This window comes from Marmota monax, unplaced genomic scaffold (genome assembly GCF_021218885.2).
Source record: "Marmota monax isolate L192 unplaced genomic scaffold, Marmota_monax_Labrador192_F-V1.1 WCK01_AAM20220418_F8-fsc00009, whole genome shotgun sequence".
Taxonomy (NCBI): Eukaryota; Metazoa; Chordata; class Mammalia; order Rodentia; family Sciuridae; genus Marmota; species Marmota monax.
Window position 1 is genome coordinate 5,906,286 of NW_026694710.1, and position 13,877 is coordinate 5,920,162.

Below are 13,877 nucleotides of genomic sequence, written 5' to 3' on the forward strand. Positions count from 1 at the left end.
CTCAGAGAGTGCCCATCCCAGTGTGTATGAAGTCGTTGTGTGAACACAGGCAAGCTGGCAGCTGCTTAAGAGATAAAAGATGCCCTAGAATAAAAACTACCTAGCAAGAACCTTGACCTTGGACTTCCCTGCCTTCAGAAATGTAAAAAATATATTTCAGTTGTTCAAATCGCCCAGTGTTTGGTGTCTTGTGTCAGCAGCCTGCAACAGACTGAATTTTGTGAATCCTCAAAAGTCTTAATTGAATCATAAACCCCCAGCTTGATGACATTTGTGAGATACTTTGGGATTAAATTAATTTATATGGGTATAGTCCTCCTGGAAGAAATTATTGCCTTTAAAAGAAAAGACACCAGAGATAAGCCCATCCTCTGCTATCACTGTGTAAGGTACAATATGAAGATGGACATCAATCAAAAAATAGATTTCTCCTTATGTAACAGAGCTGCTAGTAGTTGAATCTTGGACTTCCCTGCTTCCATAACCATTAAAATTATACTTTGTTGTTTTTGCTACCCAGTCTATGGTATCTGTCAGAGCAACCCGAAATGACTAATGTGCGTGTGTGTGTGTGTGTGTGTGTGTGTGTGTATGTTCATGTCTAGGATTCTAAAATACCACCCAAATATTATATATTAATGTATATCAGCCAAACTTAAAGCTCTCTTACCCATACCCCTCTACTGTGTTTGCTTATCCAGAGAGTAATTATACATATCCTTTGTATATTCTTGATATCTCAAATGCTAATTTTTTGTTATTTTTGTTTCAACTAAGAAAGTATATGATTTTGATTTGTATTTTCACAGCAATGCCAAATTCCAAGGGAAGAAACTCAGTAGAAAAAGTAACAGGGATTAACAGTAAATTAATTTTCAATTTTCATAGTGTAACATAGACTCCAAAAATCTCTGTATTATACTCACAAAGAAATTTTAAATCTATTATTCATTTAGGTTCAATATCATATATATATATATATATACATACATACATACATATATATAAATCTGGTGAAAATAAATCCCAATAAAGCCAATAAGTTCCAAAACTTGGTGTGAGTCCCCTGAAGTCCAAAGGCAGATAATTGTCAATACTTGATTATCTCTAGGAGACAAGTGAAATGTATATTATACCCTAAAAGAATAGTAAAATCATACACATTTTAGAATATTTAGGAACCAACTCAGAATATTCAAGTAGTTATACATAAAACATTCAGTCATGATTTGATCCAGATATCTATTATTTGGAAGCACCTGCCTAGGCTATCATAGTATTTGACAAATAACCTTATATTTTTTGGAATAAATCTAAGTACTGTAGTTCAATTATATAATTCCCTTTCTTCCACTAGCCAACTTTCTAAAACAAAACAGTAGTCTTCCTTGTCTCTCTCCATTCCTGTTTGGATTGGAGAGGAACAAGAGAGAAGGCCAGGAGAGCAGAAAATGGAGCATTGAATTTAGATAATTTGGTTTATTTGATGACAAGTATTGTACCAGTTTGTGGAGAAAGCAGACCAAGTTCTTCTGGCCAGTAACTTTATCAGAAGAGGGCATTTATGAAATGAATCCCAATATTGTAATTGAAAAACCATTACAAGCTAAAGTAGAAGAACAGTGGACAGTGGTACATTTTAAATCATAGCAACAGGGTTCTAGGCAAAGTCTCTACAAAAACACACCACTATCTCAGTTCACCTTAAATTAATTAGGCATGAGCAGGGAGACTGCCACTCCAAGGCCAGATGTATGGCCAGAGCAACAAGATGGAGATTTGAGTATAATAATTATATTTATTTATATCTAAATAGATAAAGTGATTTGAGAGCCTAGTCAGTGATCACCTATGAAAACAAAGATATGACTTTGTAGATACTTATTAATTTAATAAAATTTCTACATGAATATATATCAAATTATTTATAGCATGTTATTAAATTAAGTCTTAGCATAATGCAATTAAACAACAGGAAGGTCAATCAAGGGAGAAAACCCCAGAATAAGACCCCATTGATACTGGGTTCCTGCCATGGCTGCACTAATGTGAACAGCTGTGTATCTCTGAACAAGTTTCTTAATCCTTCCGTGTTTGAATTCTTCCATCTGTGAGCATGGCCTACTTACACCTGTCCGTATCTAATTTGGTATGCTGAAGTGGCTCCTACAGTCTGATGGAGTCAATTTCCTCACCATAGAATGTGGCACATAAAGTTGTTTGGTTTTGTTGGACTATTTGAATATTTTAGCACTTTAATTTCAAGAGTTATAAAATACATCTCACTTCTCTTCATTTTACTATAGAGTATTAAAAATATGTTAATCACTAAATTATCAGTTTGAGGCGATCTCTTCTTCATTGGTATTTAACCCCTCACCTTTTAGGACAGGATCTTTAAACTCATTATGGAGTTTTTCAGATCGATCGGACACTTCAATTCAAGAAGCAAAATCATTCACTACAATAAATAATTATGTTTTCTTAGTATTTAAAAGGCAGTTAGGTTGAGGAATATCTACATTTATTTTTTAAATAGTGTCTCTATAAAAATCTATACGTTTATTTACCTACATAAATGTTGATAAATATTTACCATTTGCTTGTATCTATGTATATTCACATATGTAGCTAATATCTCCACATTCATTTAAAATATATATGAATGTTAGCAATATTTGTTGTCTGGCTGCTGCGAAAAACAAAAACAAAAAGCAAATTACCCCAGACCAAGTCTACAAACTGACCTGTCATACTTAGAGAATAAATAGATGTCTGGTGATTACTGTCAAGGAATAACACAAGAATGATATTTGGGTAATAGTTGTTACAAAATCCGAATTTTCTTGTCCTGAACATAATTAAATAATATACTGCCACATTTATGGAATTTTTAAGTTTTCAAGAACAATTGACATATGCATGTATGTATGTATGCATATACACATACATGTTCAAAACTAGGATAGAACAATAAATTCAGTCAAGATTTTTTTGCCAATAAACCATGAAAGTTATGGCATCTTGAAGTATAAAAAAATCATTATTATGTTTGATATGACACTTGAAAATGCTCTCCACTTAGGAAATTTTTATTGTGTGTGTATGTGTGTGTGAATACACACACACACATATATATGTATATGTATATATGTATGTACATATGTATATATAGTACATCATTATTTTTTAAATAATTATATTAAAAATATTATAAAATGTAAGCTCAAAATCAGACACCAAAATTTTTATTTTTACTTTAAAATTTTTTTAGTTGTAAATGTACATAATACCTTTATTTTATTTATTTATGTGATGCTGAGGATCCAACCCAGTGCCCCACACATGCATAGCAAGTTCTTTACCATAAAGCCACAACCTCCCAGCCCCAAATTTTTCTTAGTGTAACTCCTACATGTCAGATGAAAATTCCTTTGGAGAGTCAGAAAAAATGTTATTTGCCAGAAGGAAAACATGTTAAAGAATGCAAATATTTATAGAAGTGCTAGAGTCATTTATCTTTATTAGTTCTCAAAAAAACAGAGGTGAAGATAGTGAAGCATTATGTTATGGGCTCCCTTCAATGGTCTTGAAAATTGAAAGCATATGGAAAATGAAAACAAAATCAATACTCTTGTTTTTAGTGATGAGAGGAAAATATTGCTTTTAACAAAAATTTTCAGGATTTTTGTATATACTATTTTTTTTCTTGTAATAAAATTGTTAAACTTCAGAATGAAATGCAAAGGGAAATCGCAGATAATTTCTCCAGGGATTAATTTGTTCAACATATATGCCAGTGCTTGAAGCTTTATATTGATTAAGACAAGACTACCTATTTTGCCATAGAGTTTTAGAACTGTCTGCCTAATAAGATACCAAAACCAAATGGAGAAGATAAAATCATCCTATGGACAAACCTATTTAGAATTACTAAAATCCAAACTTTGGCAACACCAAATGTTAGAGAGGATATGGAACAACAAGAACTCTCATTCATTGCTGTGGAGAATGCAAAATTGTGCAGCCAGTTAGATAGTTTAGAACATTAATTGTATTGTCTGTTGTTTAGCTAAATGAGTGAAAATGTTCAAAAAACCTGTACATAGATTCTGAAAAGGCATTCGAATAAAGGATGAAAATATGAACAGTTATGAGAGCTCTGTTGAGAGGGAGAGAGGGTGAATAGATGGGGTAGAGTTCATTTTAAGGCAGCAAGACTGTATGAGACTGTAAAAATGGATGTCATGTATTTCTGAAAACCCATCAACTGCACAACATGAAAAGTAAACCCTAATATGAACTATGGACTTTAGTCAATCATAGTTTATCAATATCAGCTCATCAGTTGTAAGGAATGTACGATAGGAATGCCAGATGCTAACAAGAGCAATTGTGCTAGGAAGAGCAACTACATGGGAACCTTCTTTTCTTTGTGTTCCCTGTTTTTCATAAACTTAAAACTGTTCAAACAATGAAGTACATCATTTAAAAAGGATTATAAATCTTATAACATTATCTCTTTTTTTCAAGTATGGTTGAACATTTCCACAGTAAGATGTTTGAAACATGAAATGAAATAAAACAATTATACTGCTGCATGACATGAGACGGGTTCTTCTCTGTCTCCCACTGTGATGGACATTGAAGTGAACAGCTGCCATTGTTGGAGGAGTGAAGGCTTTCTCTAGAGTCTTTTTTTTCTTGATGGCACTGAAGAGTAAGTTATGAATCATGCAGCCAAGGACTATGAACTCTGCTGTCACATCTGAAAGATAATCTTGAAGTAGACCTTTCCCAGTTCAAGTCTCCAGATGAGACCAAAGTCCCGGCTGGTGTTAATCAAAGACTTGCAAAGTAAATTTTACAAGGATTCTTGACACAGAGAAACTGTGAGCTAATCAATGTGTTCAGTGTTAAGCTGCTAAAACAATGATTATACAGTATAGTAGGAAATCTGCAATTGAGGATTTCATTGAAATTTCTTCATCCTATAAAATTGATAGTTTTGCAAAACTCAGGAATTTTGACAGGACTAGTTTTGGTAATTCATATGCAGCCCTTTGATGATCATTTTAATTAAAACTCCTCAATTTTATTTTTGCTGTAGCTACAGGTCAGTCTTGTATCAGTTTATGAACTTTATAAGTTTTCACAGCCCCCAAAGGAAAACAAATAAATTGCTGACACCTAGATCTCAGATTTCTGATCTCAAGAACTGTAACACGGTGAGTTTCTATTAAGCTACTAAGTTTGTGGGCTTTTACAACTTAATTTAATTTTTTTGGTTACATTAGACCTAGGAAACAATAATAACTAATATGAATCAAATATTTAATATATATCAGATTCTGTTTGGGAGTAGTTTGGGGGAGCATGATTATATTAAACCCTTTTAACAAAAAATGGAGGTAGATCTTATATTCTTCTTCTTATTTTATATATCAAAACCAAGCAGCTCAAAAGTTACATGCAGAAGGTTCACAGTTCTTACACATTCCCAAGGATTCTAGAATCTTTACTATTATTTTAATTGAGATACAATTCATATACAATGCAATACAACCATTTAAAATGTACAATTTAACATGTATACAGAGTGGGACAGCCATCTGTGTAACAACAAAAGTTTAAAGTATTTTTACCTCCACTGTCCTTGAACAGTCTCTTCCCTTTCCTCCCATACCTCCAACCCCTTTCTGGAAATACCATCTGCTTTTGGTGTTTCTATATTTGACTATTCTGAACACTTCAGATAGAGGGATCACGAGAATATGTGGATATGTGAGGATATGTGAGCTTTTATGTATGATTTCATTCACTAAATGCAATTTTTTTAATGATTCATCCTTATTAAAACATGTATTGGCGCTTAATCACTTGTTACTGTTGGACAGTATTCTTTGGTACAATATACACTTTTACTTTTACATCCATCAGTTGAGGAACATGTAGGTTTTTCCCATGTTGGGCAATTTTGAATGATTTATGTATATTTGTGTACAAGTTTGTGCAATGCACATTTTCTTTTTTTCGTTTTTATGGGTATGTTCCTGGAGTGTAATTTGTGGGTCATATGCTAATTTTATTTAACTTTGAGAGGAACTGCTGAACTTTTTATTGAAGCTGTTGCAACATGTTTTCCCATTAGCAATATATGTGGGTTCTGGTTTCACTATGTCCTCTTCATATGTCTTGCTCTTAAAATAATGTTTTATTTCTACGTTTTCCTAAAGAATAATAATATTGAGAATCTTTTCATGAACTTATCCCTTTGTGTATTTTCCCTGGGTAAATGTCTATCAGACTCTTTCCTCAATTGAAAAAAATAAATGAACTTAGTTTTTTTTTTTTCATTTTATCATTAAAATGAAAAAGTCCTTCAGAAATTTGTTCCAGACATATAAATTCAAATGTTTTCCCCCATTCTATACCTCTGCCTTTTCCCTTTCATAATTTTATCATTGTCAGTAAAATATTTTTAATTTTGAAGAATTCTAACATGTGTTTTTCTCTTCTGTTGTTTGTTATGATGCTTTATCTGGGAAAGCTTTCCTTAAAGACTGAAATGACCTTCTCTTGTCTTCATAGATTTAACTTTGAGATTTAGGGGTGTCATCATTTTTTAATTAATATTTTGTGTATGGAAAAATGAAGGGATCCAAACTCTTTCTTTTGCATATATATATCCACTTGCAGAAAAAATAAAACTATTTTCCCCCTTGAATTGTGTTGGCATTTTTGTTGAAAATTCTCTGACCATAATTATTTTTATACTCTCATTTCTATTCCATCAATTCAATTTCTCTCTATGTATCTATAAAGTCTGTCTCCATCACTGTATCTTCACAAAAAGTCTTCCATTTTTGTTCATCCTTTACAACTTTTTTTTTAACTCTCTGATTCTCCTCAGTTTTACATATGGATTTCAAGATTAATTTCTCAATGATGTAAAAATGGCATATGGGTTATTGATAAACATTGCATTCAGTCAGAGGCATAATATAGGTGATATTGCCATCTGAACAATTTTAAGTCTTTGAACCATCAAAATGAAGATTTTTAAAAAATCTATTCAGAACCATATTTTCTGTCAGCAATATTTTATGGTTTTTGTAGTGTGGATATATACATCTTTTGCTGAAGTCGTACCTAAATATCTTATTTGTTTTTATCTTATTCTAAATGGGATAGATTTCTTAATTATATTTTAGATTAGAGTTATATGACCTAAATAGTTAAATCTTACATCTGGATCTTACATACAATAATATAGAATTTTAAAATCATATTTAAAAATTGTTGGTAAGTGATCGAAATGAAGTTAAATAATGCATAATTTTCTTGTATGCATTAATAAAAAATTAAATTAGTTTTAATATATTTTTAGTAAATTCATTAGATTATTCTACATTTAACATGCAAGCAAGTGTAATTTTTCTCTTCTGTTTAAATATGACTCCTTGTGTTCTTCTTGATTATATTAATTTTCTTGCTTGTATTTTCTAACAATATTAAAGAAAAATGGGTACAAGAGACATTATGATATTATATTTATAAAATAAATCACATTTATTTTTATTTTTTATTTGATTTTATTTTTTAAATGCATGTCAGCAGAATGCATTACAATTCTTATTATATAGAGAGAGCACAATTTTTCATATCTCTATTTGTATATAAAGTATGCTCAAACCAATTCATGTTGTCATACATGTACTTTGGATAATATATTCATAACATTCCACCATCATTGCTAACCCCCTGCTCCCTCTCTTCCCCTCCTACCCCTCTGGCCTATTTAGAGTGTGTCTATTCCTCCCATGCTCTCCCTCCCTACCCCACTAGGAGTCACTAGGAAATGGTGTGAAATTTGTGGGTCATATAATAATTTTATTTAACTTTGAGAGAAACTGCAATTCTTTGTTCTGCCAGAATTAGGTTAGAATTATGAGTCAGTTAGCTTATATCAGAGAAAAAATTGGGCATTTGTCTTTTGGGGATTGGCTAACTACACTTAGCATTATATTCTACAACTCTATCCACTTAACTTGCAAATGCCATGATTTTATTCTCTTTTATTGCTGAGTAGTATTCCATTGTGTATATATGCTACATTTTTTAATTCATTCATCTGAAGGGCATCTAGGTTGGTTCCACGGTTTAGCTATTGTGAATTGTGCTGCTATAAATATTGATGTGGCTGTGTCCCTGTAATATGCTCTTTTTAAGTCCTTTGGGTATAGACCAAGCAGAGGGATAGCTGGGTCAAATGGTGGTTCCATTCCCAGTTTTTCAAGGAATCTCCACATTGCTTTCCTTATTGGCTGCAACAATTTGCAGTCACACCAGCAATGTATGAGTGTGCCTTTTCCCCCAAATCCTCTCCTACACTTTTTGTTGTTTATCTTCATAATAGCTGCCATTCTGACTGGAGTGAGATGAAATCTTAGAGTATTTTTGATTTGCATTTCTCTAACTGCTAGTGATGATGAACATTTTTTCTTATATTTGTTGATTGATTGTATATTCTCTTCTGAGAAGTGTCTGTTCAGGTTCTTTACCCATTTATAGATCGGGTTATTTATTTATTTATTTATTTTGATGCTTAGCTTTTTTCTTTATATCTCCTAAAGACTAGTGCTCTATCTGATGTGTGAGGGGGAAAAATTTTGCTCCCAAGATGGAGGCTCTCTATTCACCTAACAGATTGTTCCTTTTGCTGAGAAGAAACTTTTTAATTTGAATCCACCCCATTTATTGATTCTTGGTTTTAATTCTTGCACAGATGAGTCTTATTAAGGAAGTTGGGGCCTGATCCCACATGATGGAGATCTGGGCCTACTTTTTCTTCTATTAGATGCAGAGTCTGTTGTTTAATTTCTAGGTCCTTGATCCACTTTGAGTTGAGTTTTGTGCATGGTGAAAGATAGGGATTTAGTTTCATTTTGCTGCATATGGATTTCCAGTTTTCCCAGCTCCATTTGTTGAAGAAGCTATATTTTCTCCAATGCCTGTTTTTGGTGCTTTTGTCTAATATAAGATAATTGTAACTTTGTGGGTTAGTCTCTGTGTCCTCTATTCTGTACCCATTTGTCTTCCATTCTGTTTTGGTGCCAATACTATGCTGATTTTGTTACTATTGCTCTGCAGTATAGTTTAAGGTCTAGTATAGTGATGCTACCTGCTTCACTCTTCCTGCTAAGAATTGCTTTAGTTATTCTAGGTCTCTTATTTTTCCAGATGAATTTTGGGGATTCACATTTAGTATGGACTTTTAGTTTGAATTATTTACCTATCACTTAAATTTAGTTTTATTTCATTAATTTGAGGAGTTAGGTGTATAATTTATATTCATACATGTTATATCTGTTGAATGAATTGATCCTTTTAATTTCATTTTAAATTGTATTTGGTCTGATATTAGCATACCTCCGCTTACTTTATGGCTACTGTTTGTAATATACCATTTACACTCTTACCATCCTTTAACTTTGGAGGGATGAAACTTATTTTTTTCCCTGCTATCAAGAATATCTTTTGGCCTTTCTCTTTTGACATTCGATCGATCATGATGTGGGTGGGTATAGATATGTTTGTTTTCATTCTACTTAGAGCTCACTGTGCTACTTTGATGTGGGGATCAATGTATTTCATCATACTTGAGAAATTTTTGGTATTTATTTCTCAAAACATTTTCTATGCTCCTTTGTCCCCTCTTCTGCTACTACCAATACCTGCATAATGGTGCAGTTGATTGTGTCCTACATTTTTCTGAGGCTTGTTCCTTCTTCTTCTTCTTGCCATTCTTTAGATTGCATAATACCCATATATCTTCAAATCGTGCAATTCTTTGTTCTGTCAGTTAGAAATAACTGTTCATTTTCCTTCTTAATTCTTCATTTGATTTATTATACATTATACTTCCAGAATTTTTTTAAAAATAATTTATTTCTCTCCAGTTTATTCTCTATTTGATGTGACATTGTTAATAAATTTCTTTCTATTTAAAAAAATAATCAATTATTTTAGATAACTAAACTAATAATTATAATAGTTTCTTTGAATTTGATTTTTGCTAACTCTATACATGGCTTTTCTCAATGGTACTTTTCCTTTGTATGCTGTTTTTCTAGTACATTGGTTACTATTCATTTCTTTATATATCATTAATATTTAAAGCTGATTTTGATACATTATTTTAACTTCAGATACTGATTTGGGGGCTCTCTTGTACTTGCATGTTTTTGTTTGTTTTTCTTGCTTTTCATATAGTGACTTGGCTAGAATTACTTAGTGCAATTTGTATCTACTGCAATATCCAGCAACAGATATCACTTCCAACAAAGCACAGCTAGGTATACACACAGAGTCAACCTAACCACATTTACCCACCTTCACCGAAGCAATACAAGATTTTTTATGGATCAACTTCTTTAATTCTTTCTTTGATTTCTTTGTTGAGTTTCTGGCTGGTCAATTTTCCTTGATATCACACCAAGATGTTAACATACACTAAATGACAGCTGATTGTTCTATTATTTCCAGCAATGGTGATACTTTTGTGATTTTCTCTGAATGCAGGTTTCTTAACTCTCTTTTCTTCCTTCTATTATTTTTTTTTTTTCTAGTGTGTCACTTCTTGTTTTTCTAGTGCTACCAGTCTCCTCTGAATTGCTTCAAGGCCAAAAAATGTCACTGTTTTAGAGATCTCTTGGGCTAGAACATTTTTCCATACTATGTTTCAAAATAAAGTCAACCTTTTTGGGTAGAACTACAGAATTCTTCATTCTTGCAATTGGCTTCCTTCCTTGGCAGAAACTCCATACCAGTATACTAGAGCTAGTGATCTGGATAGAAACCTGATTTTCCTGGAATTCCATCTCTGTTTTACAAGTAGGGCCATAAGTGGGGATGATAGCCCCATGTCTTCTTGGCATCCAGCATGAAATATCTACCCTATAGATAATTTGGAGGAAAAACATTTGTACCTACTATTGTTGTCCTGCCATGGTTGGGCTGGACCTTCCATCTGTAAGTGGGAACTGGTTAGAATACAGGAGTCCCAGATCTCTGCTTTTAATAGGGCTTCTACAACTTGAGGTTAAAGCAATAAGAAGACAGGAACTTGTCCTTTGCAGTAAGAAACTTATGCTAGGCTGGGAATAGGAAAAATACATTGCTATCTTCTTAGTTCATCACTCTTAGTAGAACTTTTTCACACTGAATTGTGGGGGCTGATGTAGGAAAGAGGTTGTGGTTCAAATATTCTCATCAGTCCTACATGAGAAGGGTTGAAAAGGTCTATTTTTATTCTCAGGAATGTCATACAAACCTTATTTCCTCACTAAATAGAAATCCATCCATTTGTTTGGACAAATTTTGGTTGCATTATGCAGACTAGAAGACACAATATCCTCCAGATGAAACTCTGTAGTTTCTGCCTCAAGTGTCACTTCCATTCAAAGTATAGTTGAAACTTAAATGTTTAGACAACTGGAATTTCATAGGAAACATTCTATACTCTATTTTGTGCCAGATTTACTATTTGTACAAAAATGTTGTTCTTTCAAGATATAATGATATTAAAGTAGTGGGAAATAGGTAGTTATAGTTCTTGTATTTCTTTGATGATTAGTTACCAATAAAAACTAGGATCTATCATGACTACTTACACTTAGGTCAGTTTGCACAGTAGAAAATGCAGACAACAGTTCATTTATGTCTTCATTAAATAAGTCTTCTGGCCTCTCAATATGCCATAACATGAAGCAATTCCCTTTAATTATAAAATAAAATGAATGAATACTTAAGCCTGTATTGTGTCTTGTGTAAATAGCAAAGAAACATACTTTAAAAAATCAATGCATTCATTTTGAATAAATTCATTTATGTTGACTATAGTGTAATTTTTTTTATATTTCTATATGTATAATTACATATTATATTCAATTAACATTTTCTTTACTTTTTTTGAATAGTCTATCTTTTCATTCTTTGATGTTATAACATCATTGAGCAAAACAGTACTGAGAATATAATCCTATTCAATAATGAATTAACCAGTTGGTGTATCAAATGCCCAACATAGTGGCAATAAAAAATTCTTTAATCTAGTTTGAAATGTAAAACTGAAATATGTATGTCATGCTTGGTCAAACATCAGTGACTTATTGAAGGTCAAATGTACATAAAGTCCTGTAAAGGCATCCTTGCATTGAAGGGATTTGATTTATTGTATAGATGACTCTTAAAATATCTGTCATTCACAATCTGAGACAGCAAAAATAGAACACATAGCAAATTCTCAAAAACTCATTGATTTGATTTTTATAGCCTCATTCTCCACAAAATACAATGTCTATGATTTTGTTGGATTTCATGTTTTAGTTCACTTTTTGGAATAGTATCATGGTATGCTCAATTAATAATTTTTCAATAAAGAAATGAACAGCTATGCATTGTTGTTTGTACTTACACACACATGCACACTTATTTCATGCTCCCATACTCCTACTTTGTCTTTGAGTGGCTGTATTTGTAATCTCTGTAGTAATGAGCAATTACAGCAAAACTAGAGGAGTACTTACATGTGCTTGACCAGAAAAAAAAAAAAAAACAAAAAAAAAAACTATTGATCCTTACTGATCCTTCTAGGCTCATAAGCAATTTTAGATTTAAAAATCTTTTACAAGTTGTTACTTGTATTCTTTAGGAATTTTTTACATTAAGTGCTTCAATGTGTGCTTTTTCAACAAATTCATTGTTACCATCTTTGAAAACAGGGATGCACTATATCCCAAGTGAAGATATAATATCAAATTTGATTAAAATTACTTTTTGGTAAGATTTTCAACCTGTCTTGCAATCTATCTTACTCTGTCCCCCTATCATAATAAACTTAGCAAAAATTTTAAGGCATCATAGCTTAATCTGGTCTTTTTTCTTTTTTAATATGTAGTTGTTTCATATTTTTAAAACTTTGCTGATATTATGTGTCAATGATTAAATCTGAGGTTTCAGTGTCTGAAATTCATCACAGACCTAATTCAAGGACCTTAAAGAAGGTTTTGCAATGTGTTCAAAGAACCACGTGGTTTTGTACAATTTGAAAAAGGAAGATACAACAGCTACAATTAGTTCATATTCTAAGCTATTTTCATTCCTGCTTTTTATGCAACATTAGCATTCTTGAGAGCAGATGAATAGAAAATAAGTGAGGTATACATTTAGTTTGGGCTGAATTGAATATATATTTTTGAAGCTAAATGTTACATTAAGTATATAGTTAAATTATTAATACACATCTGAGCAAATATATGATATCTAGGAATATTCTGAACTCATTATCTTGGCTCAGTTGATATCTGCACATGCAGATACAGCACCCAAATTCACACTGCTGTTTGAACTGGGAGTTTCTGGGCAAATGAGTGGATGCAAAGTTTATAATGCACTAAGACAAAAGCTCAGTTTTGAAAAACACTTCCAAATTCATAGCGTATCTAAGCAAATTGAGTTTCCTCCCACATTTTCCTAGTAATTAGTGAGTTGCAAATCTGAGAGTTTTATAAAATAATAAGACAACAAGTTGATAACAGAGGCATGGTCTATTTGTGAATTTTGGTTTGTGGTCATTTTCAGCTTTTGAAAAAATCTAAAATGTGTTACTTATTTTCTCATCATAATAAGTTATTTGGGTGAATGTAATATTGTGTTATTTTCTTTAAAGAAGTTAACAAAATTGATAAAAATTTCAGAGTCCACAAAATTAGGATTCATTACTGATAAAATTATTATAATTTTTAACAAGTTTTTGTTTTTTACAGGAGAAAAGAGATCAAAGATTAACATGTACTATTCATGTAACATATAAT